Here is a 21,506-nt window from a genome sequence, read left to right as displayed (position 1 = left end):
CACACACCACACACACACACATATATACACACCATACATATACACCATATACACACAACATATACATACACACCATATACACACACCATATACATACACACCATATACACACACACACCCATACTCACACATATACACACACCATACACACACACTATCCATACACACCATATACACACACATCATAAACACACACCATACATATATACCATATACACACACCATATACATACACACCATATACACATACACCATATACACACACACCCCATATGCACACATATATACACATACCATACACACCCATATATATACATATATATATGTATATATATCACACACACACATCGTACACACACCCGATACATACACACACCACACACACTCCACACACACTATATACACATACATCGTATACACACACACCATATACACACCATACACCCCCACACACACACCCCCACACACACCCCTTATGAATAGAAAGGGAAGAATAAATGGATCTAAAGCAGGACAATAAAAGCAGAAGCTTCAGCAGAACCAAAGTAGCGTCGAAGAGAGCCAGGCTTCAGACATGGAACTATATGGACACCCCCCCCCATCTCCTTCCCCAGCTCTGGGGTTACAATCATTCACAGCCATGCCTGACATCCTTGTGAATGCTGGGGATTTGAATTCAGGTCCTCTTGCTTTCATGGCAAATACTCTTACCCATTGGACCACCTCCCCTGCCCTTTGATTTTTTTCTATTTGCTATGCTTGCAAAACAAAGGCATGATTAGGAATGGCACGCCTTTAATCCCAGCATTTGGGAGGCAGAGGCAGGCGGATTTCTGAGTTCAAGGCCAGCCTGGTCTACAGAGTGAGTTCCAGGACAGCCAGGGCTACAGAGAAACCCTGTCTCAAAAAAAAAAAAAAAAAAAAAAAAAAAAAAAAAAAAAAAAAAAAAGGAACGGAGTCAAGGGTAAGTCTCATTAAAAAGCAATGAGGTTATTCAAAGTTGACCTCTAGCTCAACAGGACTGAGATCTGGGCTTCTGTGCCACCTTTTCCATCTGTTTCCCATCAAGAGAGCTGATATTCATGAGAGAAAATGCTCACAGGTTAACAACAAAAATAGACAACTATAAAGTCAACAAGATATGTATCGTAACCTAGGTGACGTGTGTGAATAAAACATAGCTATATAAATATCCCCAAGGAGGTAAAGAGATATCTTGGAAATGAATCAGAAGGAAGAACCAAGAAAGAGTGGGTGGTGGCGCATCCTAACCCCACCTTGGGAGACAGAAGCAGGAGGGTCCGAGCTCAAGGCAGGCCTCTTAGGAATGCAAGCTCCTGGTCTCAAAACAACAAAAGAGAATAAACAACATCCGAATAAACAAAATCTGTAGGAGGGCTGGAGGTAGAGCTCGGCGGGAGAACATTTGCTTAGCATAACACTGCACACAAGAAAAAATATATTACCTATACAAGATGCTTAAAAGGATAGACGGAGTTAAAATGAAGGGAGGGCTTCCTTTCCAGCCTCCGCCTAGAACCCTGCAGCCTCCATGAGGTTGATTCCTAAGAAAAACGGGATTGCCATCTATGAACTCCTTTTTGAGGAAGGAGTGATGATTGCCAAGAAAGATGCCCACATGGCCAAACACCCAGAGCCGGCAGACAAGAACGTGCCTAACCTTCATGTAATGCAGTCTCTCTAGTCTCCGGGCTACATGAAGGAGCAGTTTGCCTGGAGACATTTCTACAAATGAGGGAACCCAGTATCTGTGAGATTACCCTGCACCTATCTCAGGAGATCATGCCTGCCACCCTTCATGGCAGCCGGCCAGAGACTGCCAGGCCGCTGCTGTCCAAAGGTCCAGAGGGTGAGCAACTTGCAAGATTCACAAGAGGGCGGGCAGGCGGAGACACTACAGAAGGAGTGCTGTGCCCCGCCCCCTGGAGCTGACAGGAAAGCTGAGGCTGGGGCTGACCCAGCAACTGAATTCCAGTTTAGAGGCGGCTTTGGTTGAGGTCAGCCCCCTCAGTGAAGTTAGAGATTGTGTTGTATTGAATAAACCTGGGGGGGAGGGGGGTACAAACCCGAAGGAAGGAAGTAAAATGCAAATCAAAAGGTAGACAAGGTCAAATCAGAACTGACTTTGATGCAAAAGATATTTTTGGGTGAAAGCGGGGTGGTAGATCAAAAACTTATTGATAACAACAATACGCATTATATATGATATTTCTTTTTTTGCTTTTGTTTTTTGAGACAGGGTTTCTCTGTGTAGCCCTGGCTGTCCTGAAATTCACTCTATAGACCAGGCTGGCCTTGAACTCAGAAATCCGCCTGCCTCTGTCTCCCAAGTGCTGGGATTAAAGACATGTGCCACCACTGCCCGAACAGTACACATTATAAAACAACATGTCTTGTATATAACAACACATTATAAAAAGCCGTGTCTGTGTCTGCATGAGGTGTGTGCATGTGGGAGCTGGTACCCACAGAGGCCAGAGGAGCTGGAGTTACAGGAGGATGCCAGCTGCTGGGGTGCTCTAGAAGAGCCATCCATGCTCTTACCCACCGACTTGCAGCACAGCCGGGCTCCTGTTTTCTTGCTCGGTGTTCCCTCTAGGCGCCTACCCTGAAAAAAAACAAAATAACCTTTTCACAATGTTTCAAATGCTTTATTCTTCCTTTGCAACTGGGCTTGACTGGCGAGGTCGGTAATTATAGCCCTTCCCTCTTCCACTCAGCTCCTGCTCTTTTCCAGGTCTGCTTTGAACCCCAGCTTGGTGGACCACAGCCCAGCTTAAGTATAGCTTCTCTGCCCGCTCCAGGCCTGCACCCAGAGAGCTGAACACAGCCTCGGGAAATACCTGAACTTGGTCTCTGTTTAAATAATCAGGAATGCCCAGAGGCCCCAGAAAACTACCTGGTAGACACACATTGTTTCTCCCATACACTCACTCTGGCTTTGATTTTTAAAAATTTTACTATTAATTTTTTCAAAACAACTTCATGCTCTCTTCTGTTTCCCTAGAATCTCTAAGACCGTCGCCATCTTCTCCTGATTAACTGGCTCCTTATTGCACCAGAGACAAACTTTATTTTTGCTTATGTAGTATGTGTGTGTGATATGTAAGTGTTCCTATGGTTATGTGCACGTGTGTTCATGTGTGTGCATGTAGAGGGCAGAGGTAAATATTGGGTGTTTTTCTTAACCGTTCTCCATATTACTTTTTGAGACAGGCTCTTTCACTAAACCTGGTGATCACTGATCCAGTGAGAATGGTTGGCCAGTGAGCTCCAGGGATCTGGGCGTCCCTGCCTCACAGGTGCTGTGATTACAGACAGGCATGGTGCACCTAGCTTTTACATGGATGCTGGGGAGCTGAATGAGGTCCTCCTACTTCCATGGTAAGAACTTTACTAACAAAGCCAACTCCCCAGACCACTAATTTATTTAAATATTTGAATATGTGTGGGCGTTTCTGTCTGCATGTGGGTATGTCATGTGAGTGCAGGTGTCTGAGGGAGCCAGGCTTTGGATTCTTTTGGAGATGGAGTTGGGCAGTTGTGAGCCACTGATGTGGGTGCTGGGAACTGAACTCAGAACCTCTGGAAGAGCAGCGATTGTTCTTAACTGCTGAGCCGTCTCGCCAGGTCCCGTGCACTTTATTTATTTGGAGGTCCAGGCTGGCCTCAAGCTTTCTGTGTAGCCTAGGTTGGCCTTTAACTCCTGATGTGGCTGTTCCATCTCCTGAGTGTTGGGGTCATAGGCACAGACCACCATGTTTTCCTACTACCACTCACATGTGCCTATCTTGTGCATGAATGCACGTGTGTGTGTGTGCGTGTGCGTGTGCGTGCGTGTGTGTGTGTGTGTGTGTGTGTGTGTGTGTGTGTGTGTACATACTGAGAGGTTAATGCTGCAGCTCTTCCTTGGTTGCTCTCCACTTTCTTTACTGAGACAAGCTCTCTCAGTTGAACCCAGAGCTGGTCAACGTGGCTAGTCGGCTAGCCAGGTCATTTGGGGATCCTGCCTCTGGTATCCAGTGCTGAAATGACAGGTGGGCCTCCACACCCACTTGGCATTTCCATGGATTCTGGGAAAACCTGTGTTCTGGTCCTCACTGAGTTACCTCCAGCCCTACAGTCATTAAATACCCATGCTTTGATCCATCTGTATTCACGTATCCTCCTTCCCTCTCTGTAAGACGTTGTCTAACTCATATGTGATGCCAGTCCCTCAGCTTGTACGTTTCCACTTCCCTCTCCTGTTCAAGAGATGTTCCTAGGTGATTCTCTCTACCCACAACTGCTCCCATTATTCCCAGAGTCCTTAATTTTATGTGTTCATTTTAAAACACAGTCTCACGTAGCCCAGGATGACCCCGAACTCACTGTGTGGCCAACCTACCTTGAGATTAGAAGCACATATCACCACATTCAGCTTCCCCCAACTTTGAAAAGAATCCTAAGCCGGGGCTGGAGCATCGGCTCAGGGCTTAGGAATGATTGCTGCAAGAGCATAGGACCTAAGTGTGACTCCTGGTACTCAGCTTGGAAGCCGCACAACTGCCTGTACTCTACAGAGTTACCGGCACACACACACACACACACACACACACACACACACACACACACACACACACACACATATATCTTGGGAGTCAGTTGCTTGCAGGGAGTAGCCATATGGCTTCCTTAATTCAGAAAAGGGAGAGTTTTCCTTTTCTTCTTTTAGATCTTGCCAAAGCCCGGGCTTGCTTTGCCGGATACTCTGGGCTTCCTCTTGCTTTGTCTGCCCCTTCCGCAAAGTGGCTGCTTACAAATTTCATGGCTTTCTCCCTTCCTCTTTTCCGTCTTCGTCCTGACGTCAGGGTTCTGCTTTTAAACGCTAATAAAATTGTCCTCCAGCTTTAAGGAATCAGTCAATCAATCTTGGCCTGGAAAAGCAAACATTCATATGCATAAAATAAAAAAATAAATAAACATATCCTTTAAAAGACAAATAGCTAGGCATGGTAGCACAGGTCTTTAATAACAGCACTCAGGAGGCAGAGGCAGGCAGATCACTGTGAAATCAAGGCCAACCTGGTCTACATAGTGAGTTCCAAGCCAGTTTGAGCTAAACTATGAGACTTTTTCAAACCAAAGAATGAAAAGACATTTTATCTTGCATCCTCTTTCCTTTTCAGGGGCTGTCTTGTTGTTCTCCTCCCGTTTACAGCAAAAAATGCAAATGTAAAAATAAAACTACTTTAAAATGTATGGCACTGGATGTGGGTGACACATGTCTGTAACCTCAGCACTCAGGAGACTACGGTAGAGGGATTGGAAGGTTAGGGCTGGCCTGGACTACATAGAAAGACACCCCCCCCCCTTAAAACAGAGAGAGAGAGAGAGAGAGAGAGAGAGAGAGAGAGAGAGAGAGAGAGAGAGAGAGAGAGAGAGATTTGGCCTCTAATTCCTGTCTTCTCCTGAACACTACCCCCCCCCCACCTGGGCTTTGCGCTTGCTCTGCATTTGAGCCTGCGCCAGCCAGTATCAGCAAACAACCTCATGGTGTTTCAACTATAAATCAACGTTTAGTCTGCAGTCCGCACGCCAGGTGCGGTGGTGCACACCCGCAACCCCAGCATTTGGGAGGCAAAGCAGGAGGCTCAATGTAAGTTTGAGGCTGACCTTGTGTACACAGTGAGTTCAGTCATCCTGGCCTAGAATCAGACTCTGTCTAAAACAAAGCAATCTGTCTTATATCCCTCTCCCTCTCCCCCAGCCCCTCTCCTTCCCTCTCCCTCCCTCCCTCTGTCTGTTATATTTGTAGCCACACATGTAGAGGTCAGAGGAGCGCACATCCTGTGGCCTCCTGAGTCTCCTTCCAGGGGTGGGGCTGCAGGCCTGCGTGACCACGCCCACCATTTTCATGGGTCCTCATGCTGTGTTCTAAGTTCTATTATCCACTGAGCCACGCCCTCGGATCTCCGAGTATCTATTTTATCGTCCTTCTTGACCTCCCTGACCTCAAAATTCTGGAGTGACCCACAGACTATTCCTCGAAACATCTTTTCCTTTTTGCTTTATTTTGTTGGTCAGGCAGTCTCATCTTTAAATGTCTCGTATCTGCTGATCAACTTAATTTACACCTCGGTGTTGGCTCTGACCCTTGCCCCTGAATTCTAGTTCTATGTACCCAACTGTCCTCTTCATATCTCTACTTAGCTGACAACACCAAGCTTTGCTTTCTCCCTGTCCCCTCCTTCTTCCTTTTCTCCTGTCTACTGTCTGTCTTTTGTGACATGATACTGGAGAGCAGATCCAGGACCACAGAAGCCTTAGCTGGTGTTCTAAAAAACAAAAAAGCACCCTAGCCTCACCCCAGTCCTTTTCTGTTTATTTTTAAGTATTTATTTATTTATAATTAATTTTGTTATTTTTATGTATATGGGCATTTGCTCACATCTATACCTGTGTATCATATGTACAGTGCCGGAGGAAGCCAGAAGAAGGTGCTGGATTGCCTTGTCTGGAGTTACAGAGCCTCCATATGGATGCTGGGATGTTCAGGTCCTCTGGAAGAGCAGCCAGTACTCTTTTAACTGCTGAGCCATTTCTCCAGCCCTCCAGCCCTTTATTTATTGTGTGGGTGTGTACTTGCCATAGTGTGTGTGTGTGTGTGTGTGTGTGTGTGTGTGTGCATGCACGAGTGTGTGTGCACAGTGTGCACTAGATCAAAGGACAACTTCTTTCCTCCCAACCTGTGTGTCCTGAGGGTTAAACTCAGGTCATCAGACTTCCAGCAAGAACCTTTGTCTGCTTGGACATATGACTGTCCCCAGGTCCTTGTCTTATTTATGTATTTATTTATATATTTCAGCATTGGAGATTTAACCCTCAGCCTTTCGAGCCAGACAAGCACTTTGACCTTTATCCTTGCCCCTTTTTCTCTCATTTTTTTTTATTTTATGCATATGAGCACACCACCATTGTTCTCTTCAGACACACCAGAAGAGGGCACCAGAACCCATTACAGATGGTTGTGAGCCACCATGTGGTTGCTAGGGATTGAACTCAGGACCTCTGGAAGAGCAGTTGGTGTTCTTAACTGCTGAGCCATCTCTCCAGCCCTCTCTCATTTTTTTTATTGCATTGAATATGTGTGTGTACACACAGTGTGTGTATGGCATCTGTATACCACACCACACATGTGGAAGTCAGAGGATGAACATCTTTATGGAGTTGCTTCTTTCTTTCTACCTGTCTTAGTTAGGGTTTTACTGCTGTAAACAGACACCATGACCAAGGCCAGTCTTATAAGGACAACATTTAATTGGGGCTGGCTTAGAAGTTCAGAGTTCAGTTCATTATCATCAATGTGGGAGCATGGCAGCATCCAGGCGGCATGGTACAGGAGGAGATGAGAGTTCTACATCTTCATCTGAAGGCCACTAGTAGAAAACTGGCTTCCAGGCAGCTAGGATAAGAGTCTTAAAGCCCACATCCATAGAGATCTCTAAGGCCACACCTCCTAATAGTGCTACTTCCTGGGCCAAGCATATTCAAACCATCACACCACCCTACCCAATGAGCGATCTCACCAGCCCTTACTTTTTTGTTGTTGTTGATGTAGGGTCATGCTAGTAGTTCTGACTAGCCTTGTACTAATGGTAAATCTCCATCACCCTGCTGAGTACTGAGATTGTAGGCATGCAGGTATTCAACCCCTAATTTTATTTATATGGTATGTAAACATTTTGCCCGCATGTACATCTGTACATGTACCAGAACAGGGCACTGGATCCCCTATGACTACAGCTATACACAGTTGTGAGCCAGCATGTGGGTACTGGAATTTGAACTCAGAACCTCTGGAAGAGCAGCCATGGGGGGAGTCTGTATGACAGTGCACGTGTATAAGTGTCAATGAGCATGGTGCCAGGGATGTCAGATGTCCCTGGAGCTGGACTTACAGGAGATTGTGAACCATCCAACATGGAATTGAACTCCAGCCTCTGGAAGAGCAGTGGTCACTCATAACCATTGAGCCATCTCTCTAGCCAAGACCTCAGCTTTTAAAATGTAGCTTTAGAGCCAACCTGAGCTTCTGCCTTCTCATTGTATATTTAGCTAATTAATGCTGACTTCTCTAATGAGATGATTAAGAAAAGATAGAAATAGTCAAATTACATCATGAGACCATGAGGGAAAGTGAGTGCCCTGCATACCGCACAGACAGAACAATGTCTGTCTGCTTGCTTGAACTGAGGCCTCACTTCCTTTGTGGGGTTGGTCTTTAACCCTCATCCTTCTGCCTCAACCTCTTGAGTACTTGAGATTCAAGAAATAAATCACCATACTAGAAACCTATGGCTGAGTTTATTCAGGGCCCTGTTTTCAATCCCCAGTGATGAGAGAAAGGTTAACTATAGGCTAATGATAATGCCGGGCAAAGAGAATGATTTGGGGGAATTTTTAAAATGTCAAAATTGGCAGAAGAAAATACCTATCAACAAACAAAATATCTATAAGTAACTTGGTGATTAAAGGCTTTCCTAGCTGAAAGGAGCGTGGAGTTTATAGGTTTTGCAGTGACTTTTATCAAGCCTTCAAAGAAAATATAGCTCCTTTTAAAAATCATTCCAGAGAGTAAGAAATGAGGCACCATAAAGACAGTGTAGGAATAAAAATAGCCACATGGTGGTGCACACGTGCAATCCAGTGTTCACACCGACTACCAGCCAGGGCTACACAGGGAGACCCTGTAGCAAAAGTGATAAAAACGGCTTAGGAGGTGGCTCCACAGATAGACAGACCACCGTACAAGCAGGAGGGCTGGAGTCTGGATGCCCAGAATGCACAGGAAAGGCAGGCAGGTGTAGCAGTCACCTGGCATCCCAGCGTTCAGGCCAAGATGGCTAGAGAGGCTAGCAGAATCAGCAAACTCTAGGTTCATTAGGAGGCTCTGGTATTGAGGAAGACACCTAGTGTCAACTTCAGGCTTCTACATGTATGAGCACAAATGTGCCCATACACCTACACACACTCAACCACACACATGGTCGCACATGTGTCAATCAATCTCTCTCTCTCTCTGACACACATACTCCCACACCAAGAATTCAAGAATTTGAAAAAGGAAGTACAAGAGACAATAAATCTAGGTTGCTAATAAAAATAAGTTTAAAAATAAATAGACATTGTCACGGTGTGGTGATTCATGTCTATATTCCAGAGAGGCGGAGACAAAGATGGAGTATTCAAGGTATTTTTATCTGGAGTCAGAGCCTTGGCTACATGACCAACCTTGGCTACATGAGACCTTATAGACTCTCATATACTCTATGGCAAAAACAAACTTGGTGTGATGGCACGTGCCTATGTAAGTTCAAGGCCAGCCTAGACTACACAGTGAGGAGCGAATCCCTGGCCAGTGGGGGATATATAGCAAAGTCCTGGCTTGAAAGAAAAAGACTAGAGCCTCTGCTTTTCCCTTGGCTCACCAGCCCACGCCACTGTCAGGATGCTTTCCCTTCCTTATACAGATTTGTCATTTAGTTCTGTGTGTCTTTGTGTGGATCTGCACACTTGTACATGTGTGTCCACAGAGAACAGAAGGTAGCTGATCCCCTGGGCCTGGACTTCCAAGCAGCTGTGAGCCATCCAGAGTGAGTGCTAGGACTGAACTCTGGTCCTCTGAAAGAGCAGTCAGTGCTCTTAACCTCAGCAATCTCCAGCTCCACCTTCCTATTTATTTATTTATTTATTTATTTATTATTTTTATGTATGTGAGTACACTGTTGCTGTCTTCAGACACACCAGAAGAGTGCATCAGACTCCATTACAGATAGGTGTAAGCTACAATGTGGTTGCTGGGAATTGAACTCAGGACCTCTGGAAGAGCAGTCAGTGCTCTTAACCGCTGAGCCATCTTTCCAGCCCCTACCTACCCTTTCTTAATAAATCATCTCTATTTCCATTTCAGGAAAATAAGAAAAAATAGACAAATATATTATCCATTATATGAACTCATACATTCACATGCCCTGTAAACCTGACAATTGAGGTTTTCTTTCAAGAATCACAAGAATGGTCTGATGTGAGATAACTGTAATAACTGTATCTTTAGGTTAAAGGAGAAAACATCCTGAGGAATGTCAACTCTTCCTATTTTAATCAATAATTTCAAATAAATTTGAACTACAGAAAGCATTTTTAAGGTGTTATACTTAAAATGTTGACTGATCTGAGTGTACTCGTGTGCACCTGTAATCCTAGCCCTTGGGAAACAGAGGTAAAAGGATTTCAAATTCTATGCAAGCCCATGCTCATAGCAAGATGCTGTTTCTACTGCTACTAATGCAACTGGGCCAGAGGTGTAGTGGTGCAAATGCTTAGCACAGGAAAGGCCCCAAGTTCAATACATAACCACCCCCACCACCCCATAAAAATAGCAGCTGGAAGTTTCTTTTTGAAACTTGACTCATTCAAGAGAAACCCTGTCTGGAAAAACCGAAAGAAAGAAAGAAAGAAAGAAAGAAAGAAAGAAAGAAAGAAAGAAAGAAAGAAAGAAAGAAAGAAAGAAGAGAGTTCTGAGGTGAAAAGTGCACACTGCTCTTGCAGAAGACCCAAGTTTGGGTCACAGCATCCATACCAAGCAGCTCACAATGGTCTCTAGCTCTGCTTCCAAGGGATCTGATGTCCTCTGGCCTCTTTGCATACCTGCATGCACAGGGGCACAGAAACTCCACACACACACACACACACACACACACACACACACACACACGTTGGGTATTCTTGGTTGGTGGTTTGACCACACCTGGAATTAACCAAAACCCAAGCTGCTGAATTCCTGTGAGGGATTTTTCTTGATTGGATCATTCAGAGTGGGAAGACCCATGCTAAAGCTGGCTCCTCTGAGGTGGGAAGATTCACCTTAAATGTGGGTCAAGCCTTTTGAGGCAGCCTGTGTAAAGGGTGTGGAGAAGGGAGGGCTGGCTCTTCACCTGCTCACTCTCTCTCACTGGCAAGTCCATTCCTTCATTGGCATTAGAGTCTGCTTCAGGGTTCCTGCACACACTGAACACCAGCTGAGACAGCCAGCCTCGTGGACCAGGCAACCATTGGATTCTTGGACTTTCCATCCACGTCAGCCATTGTTATATATATTCTACTAGTTCTGTTTCTCTAGAGAACCCTGACTAATGTACACACATACACATAATAAATAAAATGAACACGGGACAATAATGTATGAAAAGCGAGTCTGTTGTGAAAAAAAATGAAGAGCTAAAGGTGAGATAATACATCAATTCTTCAGATAAAGCACACAGGAGATATTTATTCATTCATTGAGGCAGGATCTTATGTAGCCCAGGATGGCCTCCAACTCCTAATCCTCCTGTCTCTACCTCTCTAATGCTAAGATTCACCATGCCCTCTTCAAGTCATACTGGAGATTCAACCCAGGGCTTCATGCATATTAGGCTCTACCCCCTGAGCTACACACCCAACTCTAATTTCAGACATTGTTTAAGAAGGAAAAAGAAGGAAGAAGGAAGGAGAGGAAGAGGGGCAGGCACGGTGTTACAAAGTCTTTAATTCTTAGTGTACCTTCCCCCCACCATGAGCAAGCCTGAGAGACCTTGTTTACCACAACAAGGTCAAGTGACTGGATCTAGGTGGAGTTACCCACCTTGGCTGCCCAGAACACAGAAGCAGAACTGCCCCTGGGCTTGCCTTGAGACATCTCCGGCCGTGACCTGGAACGGACTATGGATTATCCCACCCATCTGAAACCAGGAGGGGTTGTGGGTTGGGTCTTCCCCTTTAATTGAGAGCTGAACATTAAAGCTTGGGGCCTTGATCAGAGAACTTTGTCTTGGCCTCATCTCTTCTCGCCCTCCTTCCCCCTTCAATTCCCAGCCCCCCTTTCAGGTGAACTCAGTTGACTTGTAGCCGCTGGCGGCTACATTTTAGCACTTAGGAAATGCAGGCAAGTGGATCTCTGTGAACTTGAGGTCTTCCTAGTCTGCACAGGAGGGTGCAGGGCAACCAGGGTGCAAGGCGACTCAAAATCGCAGAGAAGGAAGGAATGAGGGGGGTGGGGGCAGGAGGCTGAGGCGTGACAGAGATAAATATTTGCCAAGAGTGTGTAAAGGCTGTGGCTGGATCCTCACAACAAATCCAAATATCAGAAAGACAGAAGGATGGACAAACCAAGAGAACAGAGCAACAGCTCGGGAGCAGATCCATGGCACATGGAACCTGACACACAAAAACCACAATGCCATAAAGATAGGAAAGAAGGCTCCCCAGCACCGGCTGAGCTTTGCCGTTCTCAGTGCTGCTCTGGGTCCTGGAACTCAAAGATCTGCCTGCCTCCTCTGGGATTAAGGTCATAGGTCACCACACCCCACTGCCAGATTTTTTTTTTTTAATCCAACACTTGCATTTTTATGAAACACAATACACAGCCTTTTTAGAACCATGTAGAGAAAACTGTTTAATAAACGGGTGTGCTGGCCACACACCTATAATCCCAGTTTGGGAGGCAGAGGCAGGAGGATTGCCAAGAGTTTTGAGGTGACCATGAGCTACACAGTGAGTACCAAACCAGCCTACAAAGATTAAGCTAGATTCACTCCACACTTAACAAGGTGAACTTCTGGTGGATTAAATACATAAACGGAAGAGCCAGATGAGGGGTTAAGATCACCAGCTGCTTCTTCACAGGGCAGAGTTCAGCTCCCAGCACCCACAGCAACCTATAGCTCCAGCTCAGTTAGCCTGAGACCCTCTTCTGGCCCCATGGCCATTCACATAACCACACAGACACGTAATTGAAAACAAAACAAATCTTTTTCCTTTAAAGATTTAAGTGGAAAAGTCAAGGTGCAGCAAGATGGCTCAGAGGGTAAAGGTGCTTGTTGTCGGGAGCCGACTGGTAGCAGAAAGTGGCTATCAGCTTTACAACCATCTCGAGCCACATACCCTGACATGAGACTTGGTTTTCAACAGCCTACAACAGCTGAGCACACTCTGATAAATACCTTGTTTATCACACATATCTTGTTTTGCTGTTTAGTGCCCCCAGCTACAAGGCGCACAGTGCACGTGTTATCCATGCTATACACATCTGTAAGGCATATGTCATATCCACACCTGCAAGGCACATGACAAAGTGTATAAATACCCCAGACTTCCCTTCAGAGAGAGACAATAAGAGAAAAAAAGAGACAATGAGAGAGACAATAAACGAGAGAGACTTGATCATACACCCTGTCTTGTCTCCATTCTTCGCGTCTCTTGCTAGGCCCTGACCCATGGACTGGAGCAACAGAGCAGTCCAACACATTTTGGCTCGAAGGCATGGGGCAGAACGGTCTACAACACAGTGGCCGCCAAACCAGACAATACGGGCTTCATCAGCTTGTGGCTAAGACTAGGGACTTGAGTTCGATCCTTGGGACTCATGTAGTAGAAAAGAACTGACTCTGACAACTGAATTGTCCTCTGGCCTGTATAAGCACACTATTCCACACAGGTAATACAAATTACAAAAAGGCAGGCAGAATGTTGGCTCAGGGGTAAAGAGCGGGTCTGCAGGAGCTGAGTTTGACTTCCAATACCACATGGCTCACAGTCACCTAAAATTCTAGTTCCAAGGTTGCAATGCCCTCTTCAGGCACTTGTACACATATGAACACACACACACACATGCACATGTACAAATGCACACACAATGCACACACAATGCACATACACACATGCACACATAAGCACATATGCACATGCACACATAGAATTTAAAAATAAAAATCGTTTAAGCAAATCTTTTTGGCTTAGGACAGGAGAAGCTTCTGTTTATTTTGTTCATTCAGTTTTCTTTTCCATGCCAGCGATGGAACGCAAGGCCTTGGGCTTGTCAGCCAGGATGCCACCTGCACCACGCATCCAGCTTTTGTTTTGTTTTGAGACAGGTTCCCAACAACTTCCCCAGCCTGGCCTAGAATTCACTCTGTAGTCCAAGCAGGTCTTGAACGTGTGGTCCTCCTGCCCCTCTGGAGAGCAGATCACATTTAGAAACAAACATTGATAGATTATTCGCCAGATTGACAACATTTCAGGAGGTAAACCCACATCTTGGCACCAACGTAAGGATTGGGAATGTAAACAGAAATATTTACATCGAGCTAACACAGGAGGGTAAGCCTGCCCTCTGCAGTGTGCTGGGGAAAACCACCAGAGACCAGCTGGAATCCCAGGCACGCTCGGAGACCACGGGAACAGTTGAAAGAACAGAGGAAACTAAATCATTAGTGATCAGTGGCTCACTCCCAGAAGGAAGGATCCAACCCACAGTGAGACTAGTGCAGAGCTGGCCTGAAACCCAGCTTGTTACTACAGGGGACACAGGTCACAGCTGGAAAACCCATTCATAGGAACAATGGTGTTGCTCTTGATATCTCTTTTGGGAAAGAGGAACTGTGAAAAGTAGAATAATTGCTCCTGACAATAAACAGAGGAATCAGAAGGTGTTTGGTTGTAAGAAGAACACATTAGGCACTCCAGAGACTAAGGCAGAAAGACAACCAGGAGTTCAAGGCCAGCCAGGACTACACAGTGAGACCCGGGTTAGCCTAGACCACAGTGTGAGACTGTCTCAAGTATGTACATATACACCCGAGAAGAGGAAAGGAAAAAAGGAAGGAAGGAAAGAAGTGGGGGAGGAGAGACGGAGAAAGGGAAAAAGGCTGGTGTGATATCTGCAATCCCAGAACCTGGCGGCTGTGGTCAGGGAAGTCACTCTTCACTCAAGGCCAGCCTTAAACAGCAGAACACTGAGAACCCCCAAATCGAGAAAACGGCTATTCACTCTAATGACAGAAGATGGCGCCATTGAGCTGAAAGAGCAAGGAAAACCCCCGCCAAATCTGTCCCCATTGTCTTCCAAAGAAGCATCTGTGGGAAGCTGATTACGGAGAGCTCTCTAAAGTGTGTTCTCCAACGCCGAGTGGTCAGTCCTGAAAACATACAAATGAGTAACATTATACAGGCTGAGCAGGTTCTATTTATGTATTTAGGAGTGTGAGTGTGTAGGTATGTGTGTGTGTGTATGTTTCCATGTGCATGTACACACTCACGTATATAAAAAACAAAGAAAAGGAAGCCATGAATTTGAAAGGGGGAATGGGAAGGTTTGCACAGAGAAAAAGGAAGAAGGAAACAATGTAATTATCTCAAAACATATTAAAAAGAAAAAATCTGGCTCAAAAAATCTGATATATTAAAATATGATAACAATAAAAAGTGTTGTATCTAAAATTACAGTAAGGAAAGAATACATATATGCACAAGAACCAGATGTTTGGGGGAGCGGGGCTTGTTTTAGTTTGGTTTGGATTTTTCTGAGATAAAGTTTTAACTTTGTTGCCCTGGCTGTCTCGGAACTCACTCTGTAGACCAATCTGGCTCTGAACTCTCAGAGATCCACCGGCTTCTCCCTCTCCAGAGCTGGGATTAAGGCTGTGCTCCACTACACCCTGTTAGAACCGTAAATTTCGATGAAAGCATGACAAACATTGTTCCAAAGCAGAAAATGAGATAAAATCACAGGGTACAGGACCCTGGGGGCTACTCTGCGTGTCCTCAGTCGCTCTTCAGGATTAAAGCACAATGCTTGCCTGTTGCTGGTCTTTCTCTGGGAATTTCCTTTAGGCAATGAGCACCCCCTCACCCTGGGTCACTCCTTGTCCTCAAGATGTGATTGATAACAGTGACTTCTTCTCGGGTAGGGTAATGAGCCCTTATCAGCAGATAGACATCTCTGAAGGGTCAGTCTGTTTCAAAGTTCAGGTGAGGCCTCGCTGCTTACTCCTGTGATCTAAGCTCTTGGGAAGGAATTCAAGGTCATCGACAACCACACGGCCAGTTTGGAGCCAGCCTGGTGAACAGATGACTCCGTCTAAAGACGAACACGGTGACCAGAAGTAATTTTATTCAAACTTCTCTTCGTGTGATCAGCTGAGGCCATCGCCAGTGATGGGGGGCAACCGCCTCTTACTAACCTGCGAGTCAACTGTTAGATACTTAGATATTTTACAAACAGCTTTTTTGTTTGTTTGTTTGTTTTGTTTTTCGAGACAGGGTTTCCCTGTGTAGCCCTGGCTGTCCTGGAACTCACTCTGTAGATACAAACAGCTATTAAAGCCACCATCTGGACTTAAATGATATAAAACTTAACTTTGTTCAGGCCGCAGCTTGCAGTGTAGCTTAGGCTGACCTAAAACTCATGACATAACCCAGGCTTGCCTGGAACCCAAGGGTCTTTTGTTTCAGCAGCCCAATCACACCACACTCAGCCATAAAGTCAAATTTAAAGAAATTATATTCAAAACTAAAGTAACAAATACTTGGCAGTTACCTTTCCTGACCATTGTACCGTGTCTACTATTATCTGTGTTCCAGAGAAGACGGCCAGGACACAAGTGTTCACATACTGAAAGTGGTCAGATGCTACAGATCAAAGTTTGCCCTTGAGAGCTGGTGGTTAAACATTAACCAGCTGCCATCCCCTCACAAGGGTGCTCTCCAGCAGGCACCTTGCACGTGCCCTTGTTTCAGAGTCAGCATCCTTGGGAATGTGACCCAAATCTACAGAAAGGGCTATCTAGGGAAAAGCCTTGTAGTAGACAGAATCAAGAGACAGGAAGACAGAATAGAGCATGACACCCCCACCCCCGCTAGCCATCCAACCCTGGACAAGCAGGCTACAACTGAATTATAATCTCCACCACTAAATAGAAATTCAAAAGCTCAAAACAATACAGGGAGGGACTGGAGAGATGGCTCAGTAGTAAGAGCACTTGCTGCTCCTCCAGAGGACCAGGTTTGATCCCCAGCACCCACATGGCAGCTCATAACTGTCTATAATTCTAGTTCCTGGCAGGAGGGAGGGGTACCACCTCTAGCTTCTGCTGCCAACTTCACTCCCATGTGCAGACACACACCTACACGGAATTGAATATAATACAAATAAACCTTAAAAAATATTGAAACTAGACAAAACAGATTAAACACACAAACTTGACTGTCACTTCTCTATCTGACCAGCAGACAGGAACGACGCAACTCGGGGTTCTTCTCAACGAAGTTTACTCAGGATCCTTTGCCATCCTCTCTCTCGAAGCCCCTCTCTCTCTCCGCCCCTTAATGGCCATCCTTTTATACCCCTGCCTGTCCCATTCAGCACCTGCCAGGTGGGCATGCCTCATTGGTGCACCTCAAACAGCCCGATTCTGCATGGCAGCGAGTCTGCACATTAGTTCTGCTGTTGTGGCTCTGTCAGAGAAAGGAGGGCAGCGCGCAAACCGCCAAGAAGCCGCGCTTGAGACTTTGCAGGCGCCATTATAGCTGGCTGCACCGTCGCACCCGCTCTTCACACTTGACGCCTTACAGAAGAAATTCAAAATAACGCAAGAGAATTAATATTTACAAAAACTGTAAGTCAAATTCAGTCACACTTCTGTGGAGGGGAGGAGTAACTTGAACTCATCCTGGAAGGGACCCAGCAGGCTGCTGGAGAGATGGCTCAGTGGTTAAGAGCACTGGCTGCTTTTCCAGAGGACCTGGGCTCAATTTCCAACATTCACATGGCAGCCATTTATAATTCCAGTCCCAGGAGATCCCTTCTTCCGGCCTCCTTGGGAACTGCATGTCCTTGGTGAACAGACATCTATGCAGACACAGCACTCACCCATACATACAATAAAATTAATAATAGTAATAATGATAATAACAGCAACAGCTGTAGCTACACCTTCAATGGAAAGGAGGTCTCTCCATAGTCACAGGACACAAACACTCTTACCTTTGAAAGCATGGAGACAAGAAGAACTGAACAACAGATCTTGCTAAACCCCCCTGATGTTCCCCTTCGCACTGCCCTTACACTCCCACAACTGTCCTCACTGCGTGGAAAATCACAGGTGCCTCAGATATGCAGACCTACTCTCTGGTTAACTGTTCTTAGCCCAAGGTGCCCCAGGGAGCTTGTAATGGTGGCAAGAAACCGCTACAGTGGTAAATACATTTTGTTTGCTCTGACAGTTTGAAGTAACTCCATAAACCCTGAGAGGAGAGGGTGAGTGTTAGCTCACTGGCTGTCTCCTGGGTAGGAGAAAGGGTAGTGGTGCTTAAAGCCAACAGCTGCTGTGTAAGGCAGAGCAAATTCAAGAAAGAGGATGATAGTACCCGCAAAAGCTGAGGTGTTACTGGAACACCTGGCAAAGTGATCGGTATAGGCAGAGTATGGATCTCCATAAGAACTGGGAGAAAGGTGGCTGGGGGCTACTGAGTGGGAGAACGCTCATCTCGAAGGTGCAGTGCTCTGGGCTTGGCTCTCGGCACTGAGGAAGAAAATAAGAGAAACATGCACAAGAAGCAAAGGAAATGGGAGAGTTTTCAGAGGGGCCGTGTGTCCTGTTTCATGGGTACAGATACGACACAGTTGAAACAAAACATAACGGTTGTATTAGTCTGTATTATCAGGGTTAAATAACCTTAGCTAAACCCTCTCACAAGGAGGCTGGAGAGATGGCGCAGTGGTTAAGAGCACTTGCTGGTCTTGCTGGGGACCCGTTCAGTTCTCAGTAGTGTTTGTGCCAGGCAGCTTACAACCGCTTGAAATTCCCATTCCGGATCTGATGCCTTTGGCCTCCTCAGGCAGCTGCATGCACACACACACACACACACACACACACACACACACACACACACAGGCACATACACCTCTATATAACTAAAAGTAATAAAAATATCCAGGTGCAGAGGCACACACCTTTAGTCCCAACACTCAGGAGACAGAGGCAGGTGGATCTCTGAGTCTGAGGCCAGCGTGACCTACATAGTAAGTTCCAGGACAGCCAGACCTGTAGATCGAGACCCTGTCTCAAAAAAAACTTAATAAGTCAAAGAAAAATGTAAAGGTGGGCTCACATAGTAAAAGCCAACTGCTTGCTGTATATGAGATAGTAAAAGAAAGAACACTGAAAAGAACACTGACAAGCCAAGTCCTGAGGCTGGCTCACAACTTAGAGGCCAGCCTGGGGTATACAGGAAGGCCCTCTTGAAAGGAGGGATTGGGGAAGAACAAATATATAATAGCCAGCTGTATATTTTGAGAAGCAAAAAGTTCTCTAATCCTAATGTCAGACAAGGCTGAATTCAAGAAAAAAGGCATTAATTAAGACAGGTGATATTGTACTGTAGTGCTAAAAGCTACACACTTGAGATACAGATAAAACAGCTACAAATACCCAACAGTAACACTGCAGCAACCTGGAGAGACTAGAAATGTGGGAAAACAGAATAAAGGCCTCAACCATACCTCTCTGTCTAAGTTCAAAGATATGTAACAAGTAACAACAACAAGATAACAAATCAAAGAACATCAAAAATCTGGAAAACCAAAACCGGGAAAGTGAGGGTAGGCACACTAAGAGATACTATTTACATGCTGGGTAAAAGCTTTGTAAATTCCTTACTACAAAATGTCACAGGACAACCCATCAGCTAGCTTGCTGCTTAAAGAGTCACTCCTACAGTTTAGCTGCTTAAAACAGCCTAAAACATCACCTCACAGTGTCTGTGGCCGGGGCTTAGGTCAGTCAATAGCAGCATACAGGGCTGGTTATTGCTCAGACTCTCCCATGATGGTTTGTTTATCCAAGGACCTATAACCCCGGCATTCAGGAAGCAGATGCCAGGTGGATCTCTGTGAGTTTGAGGCCAATCTGATCCACACAAGGAGTTCCATCCAGGTCAACTAACAATACACAGTAAAACTGTGTCTCAAAAAAAAAAAAAAATGTTGGTTGCTCTCATCAGAAGGCTTGACCAGGGTTGGGGGATCCCTATCAGCCCACTCAGAGAGGGGTGTGTCCCTAGAACCCTGAGGGAACCTTCCTAGTACCTTATAATAGAGAGTCTGGCTTCCTCTCAGAACAAAGGATCAAAGGGAGGAAGCAAAGCCACATGTCTCTTTATGAGGCAGCTTCAGACTTAACTGTGACTAGAAGGAGTCTGTAAGTTCCACAGGCACAAGTGGAGAGAGAGCTCCTTACCTTTTGAAGGGAAGAGTAACAAAGAATTTGCAAATTGTGTTTGGTTTTGTTTGCTCCGTGTTTTGTTTGTCAGTGCTGGGGATCATTCCTGGTGCACATCCCTGGTGTCCACCCTGAACTAAGCTACATCCTCAGAACTTTTGTTCCTGGGGTCAGTGAGACAGATGGCTTCAAGGATCAGGGCAGTTGCTGCTAAGTTTGGTCCCTGAACCCCACATGGGAAACCTAGCTCATCAATGGTGTTTATTATCGGGGGTGTACCCCAAACAACCAGCCTTGAACTCAGTATGTATCCGAGGATGACCTTGAACTTCTGATCCTTCTGTTCCACCTTCTTAAGGCTGTGATTACAGGTGTGTGCTTCTATGTTATGTCAGGCACAAATGATGTTTTATCAGAGATATGTGCCAAAAGTAAAAATCCAAAGTTTCTTTCCTTTTTCTTTCTCTCAGGACAGGGTTTCTCTTTGTAGCCCTGGCTGTCCTGGAACTTGCTCTGAGGACCAGGCTCCCCCCCCCCCCCAGGGGCTGGGATTAGACATGTGCTGGGATTAGACATGTGCTAACACTACCCAGCTACAATTTGGATTTTTTTATTGAAATAAAGTTGATCTTTGGATAGTGTGCGATCAATAACCAAAAACAAGGCCCCTTTTATCTTGACTCTCAAGTAGCTTGAACTTCCAACTCTCCTGTCTCAGGCTGTCATTGCTGGATTACAGGAGCACATTGCCCTTCCCTTCTTATTTGGCAGTGGGATCGCACTCAGGTGTCTTAGTTACTTTTCCTGTTGCTGTGGTAAAATACCTCGCTGAAGTGTCTTGAAGGAGGAAGGGTTTATTCTGGCCTGCAGCTGAAGGGTGCCGTCTGTCACAGAGGAGAGGTCATGGTGACAGGAGCTGGAAGGAGCTCGTCACATAGTGTCTGCTGTCAGGAAGCATCTGCTGCTGCTCAGCTGGCTTTCTCTTTGCCTGCAATCCAGGATCCGGCCCCATTTAGTCTTCCCACCTCAGTGGACTCAAGGCAGTTCCTCAGAGGGACTGGGTGTGGTGGTGCATGACCTTAATCCCAGCTCTCTAGAAGCAGAGGCAGGAGGATTTCTGTGAGTTCACAGCTACCCTGGTGTACATAGTTAGTTCTAGGCCAGTCAGGGCTGTCTAAAGAGACCTTGTCTCAAACATTTAAAGAGAAAAGGGTGTGTGTGTGTGTGTGTCTGGAATTGGTCATGCAGGACATGCTGGAGGACGTGCCCCAGAATAATTGTTTGCAAGGCAAAGACCTACAGAGGAGAGTAGAAGCCAAGGGTTTGGGCCTAGTCTTTTGTAGATTTAAAGGGCTTTGCCTTGATCCCATGACTCAATCAGAGAACAGAATAAGGAGGAATAGAAAC

General features: G+C 45.7%; 1 long non-coding RNA gene and 1 pseudogene across 1 annotated transcript in view; one reads left to right on the top strand and one right to left on the bottom strand.

Moving 5' to 3' along the window:
- The window catches only part of LOC143434165 (uncharacterized), a 47,183-nt gene that overhangs the window by 9,604 nt on the left and 16,073 nt on the right, over positions 1–21,506 (bottom strand). The window contains exons 3-4 of the long non-coding RNA XR_013103490.1: positions 4,821–4,937; positions 2,570–2,629 (exon numbers count right to left, since the gene is read on the bottom strand). This is a non-coding gene — a long non-coding RNA (uncharacterized LOC143434165). The remainder of the gene's footprint in view (positions 1–2,569; positions 2,630–4,820; positions 4,938–21,506) is intronic.
- Positions 1,545–2,035, top strand: LOC143434243 (small ribosomal subunit protein eS10 pseudogene; annotated as a pseudogene).

This window comes from Arvicanthis niloticus, chromosome 13, assembly GCF_011762505.2.
Source record: "Arvicanthis niloticus isolate mArvNil1 chromosome 13, mArvNil1.pat.X, whole genome shotgun sequence".
Lineage (NCBI taxonomy): Eukaryota > Metazoa > Chordata > Mammalia > Rodentia > Muridae > Arvicanthis > Arvicanthis niloticus.
Note: the sequence above shows the minus strand (reverse complement) of the source record. Positions and strands in the feature narration are given on the sequence as shown.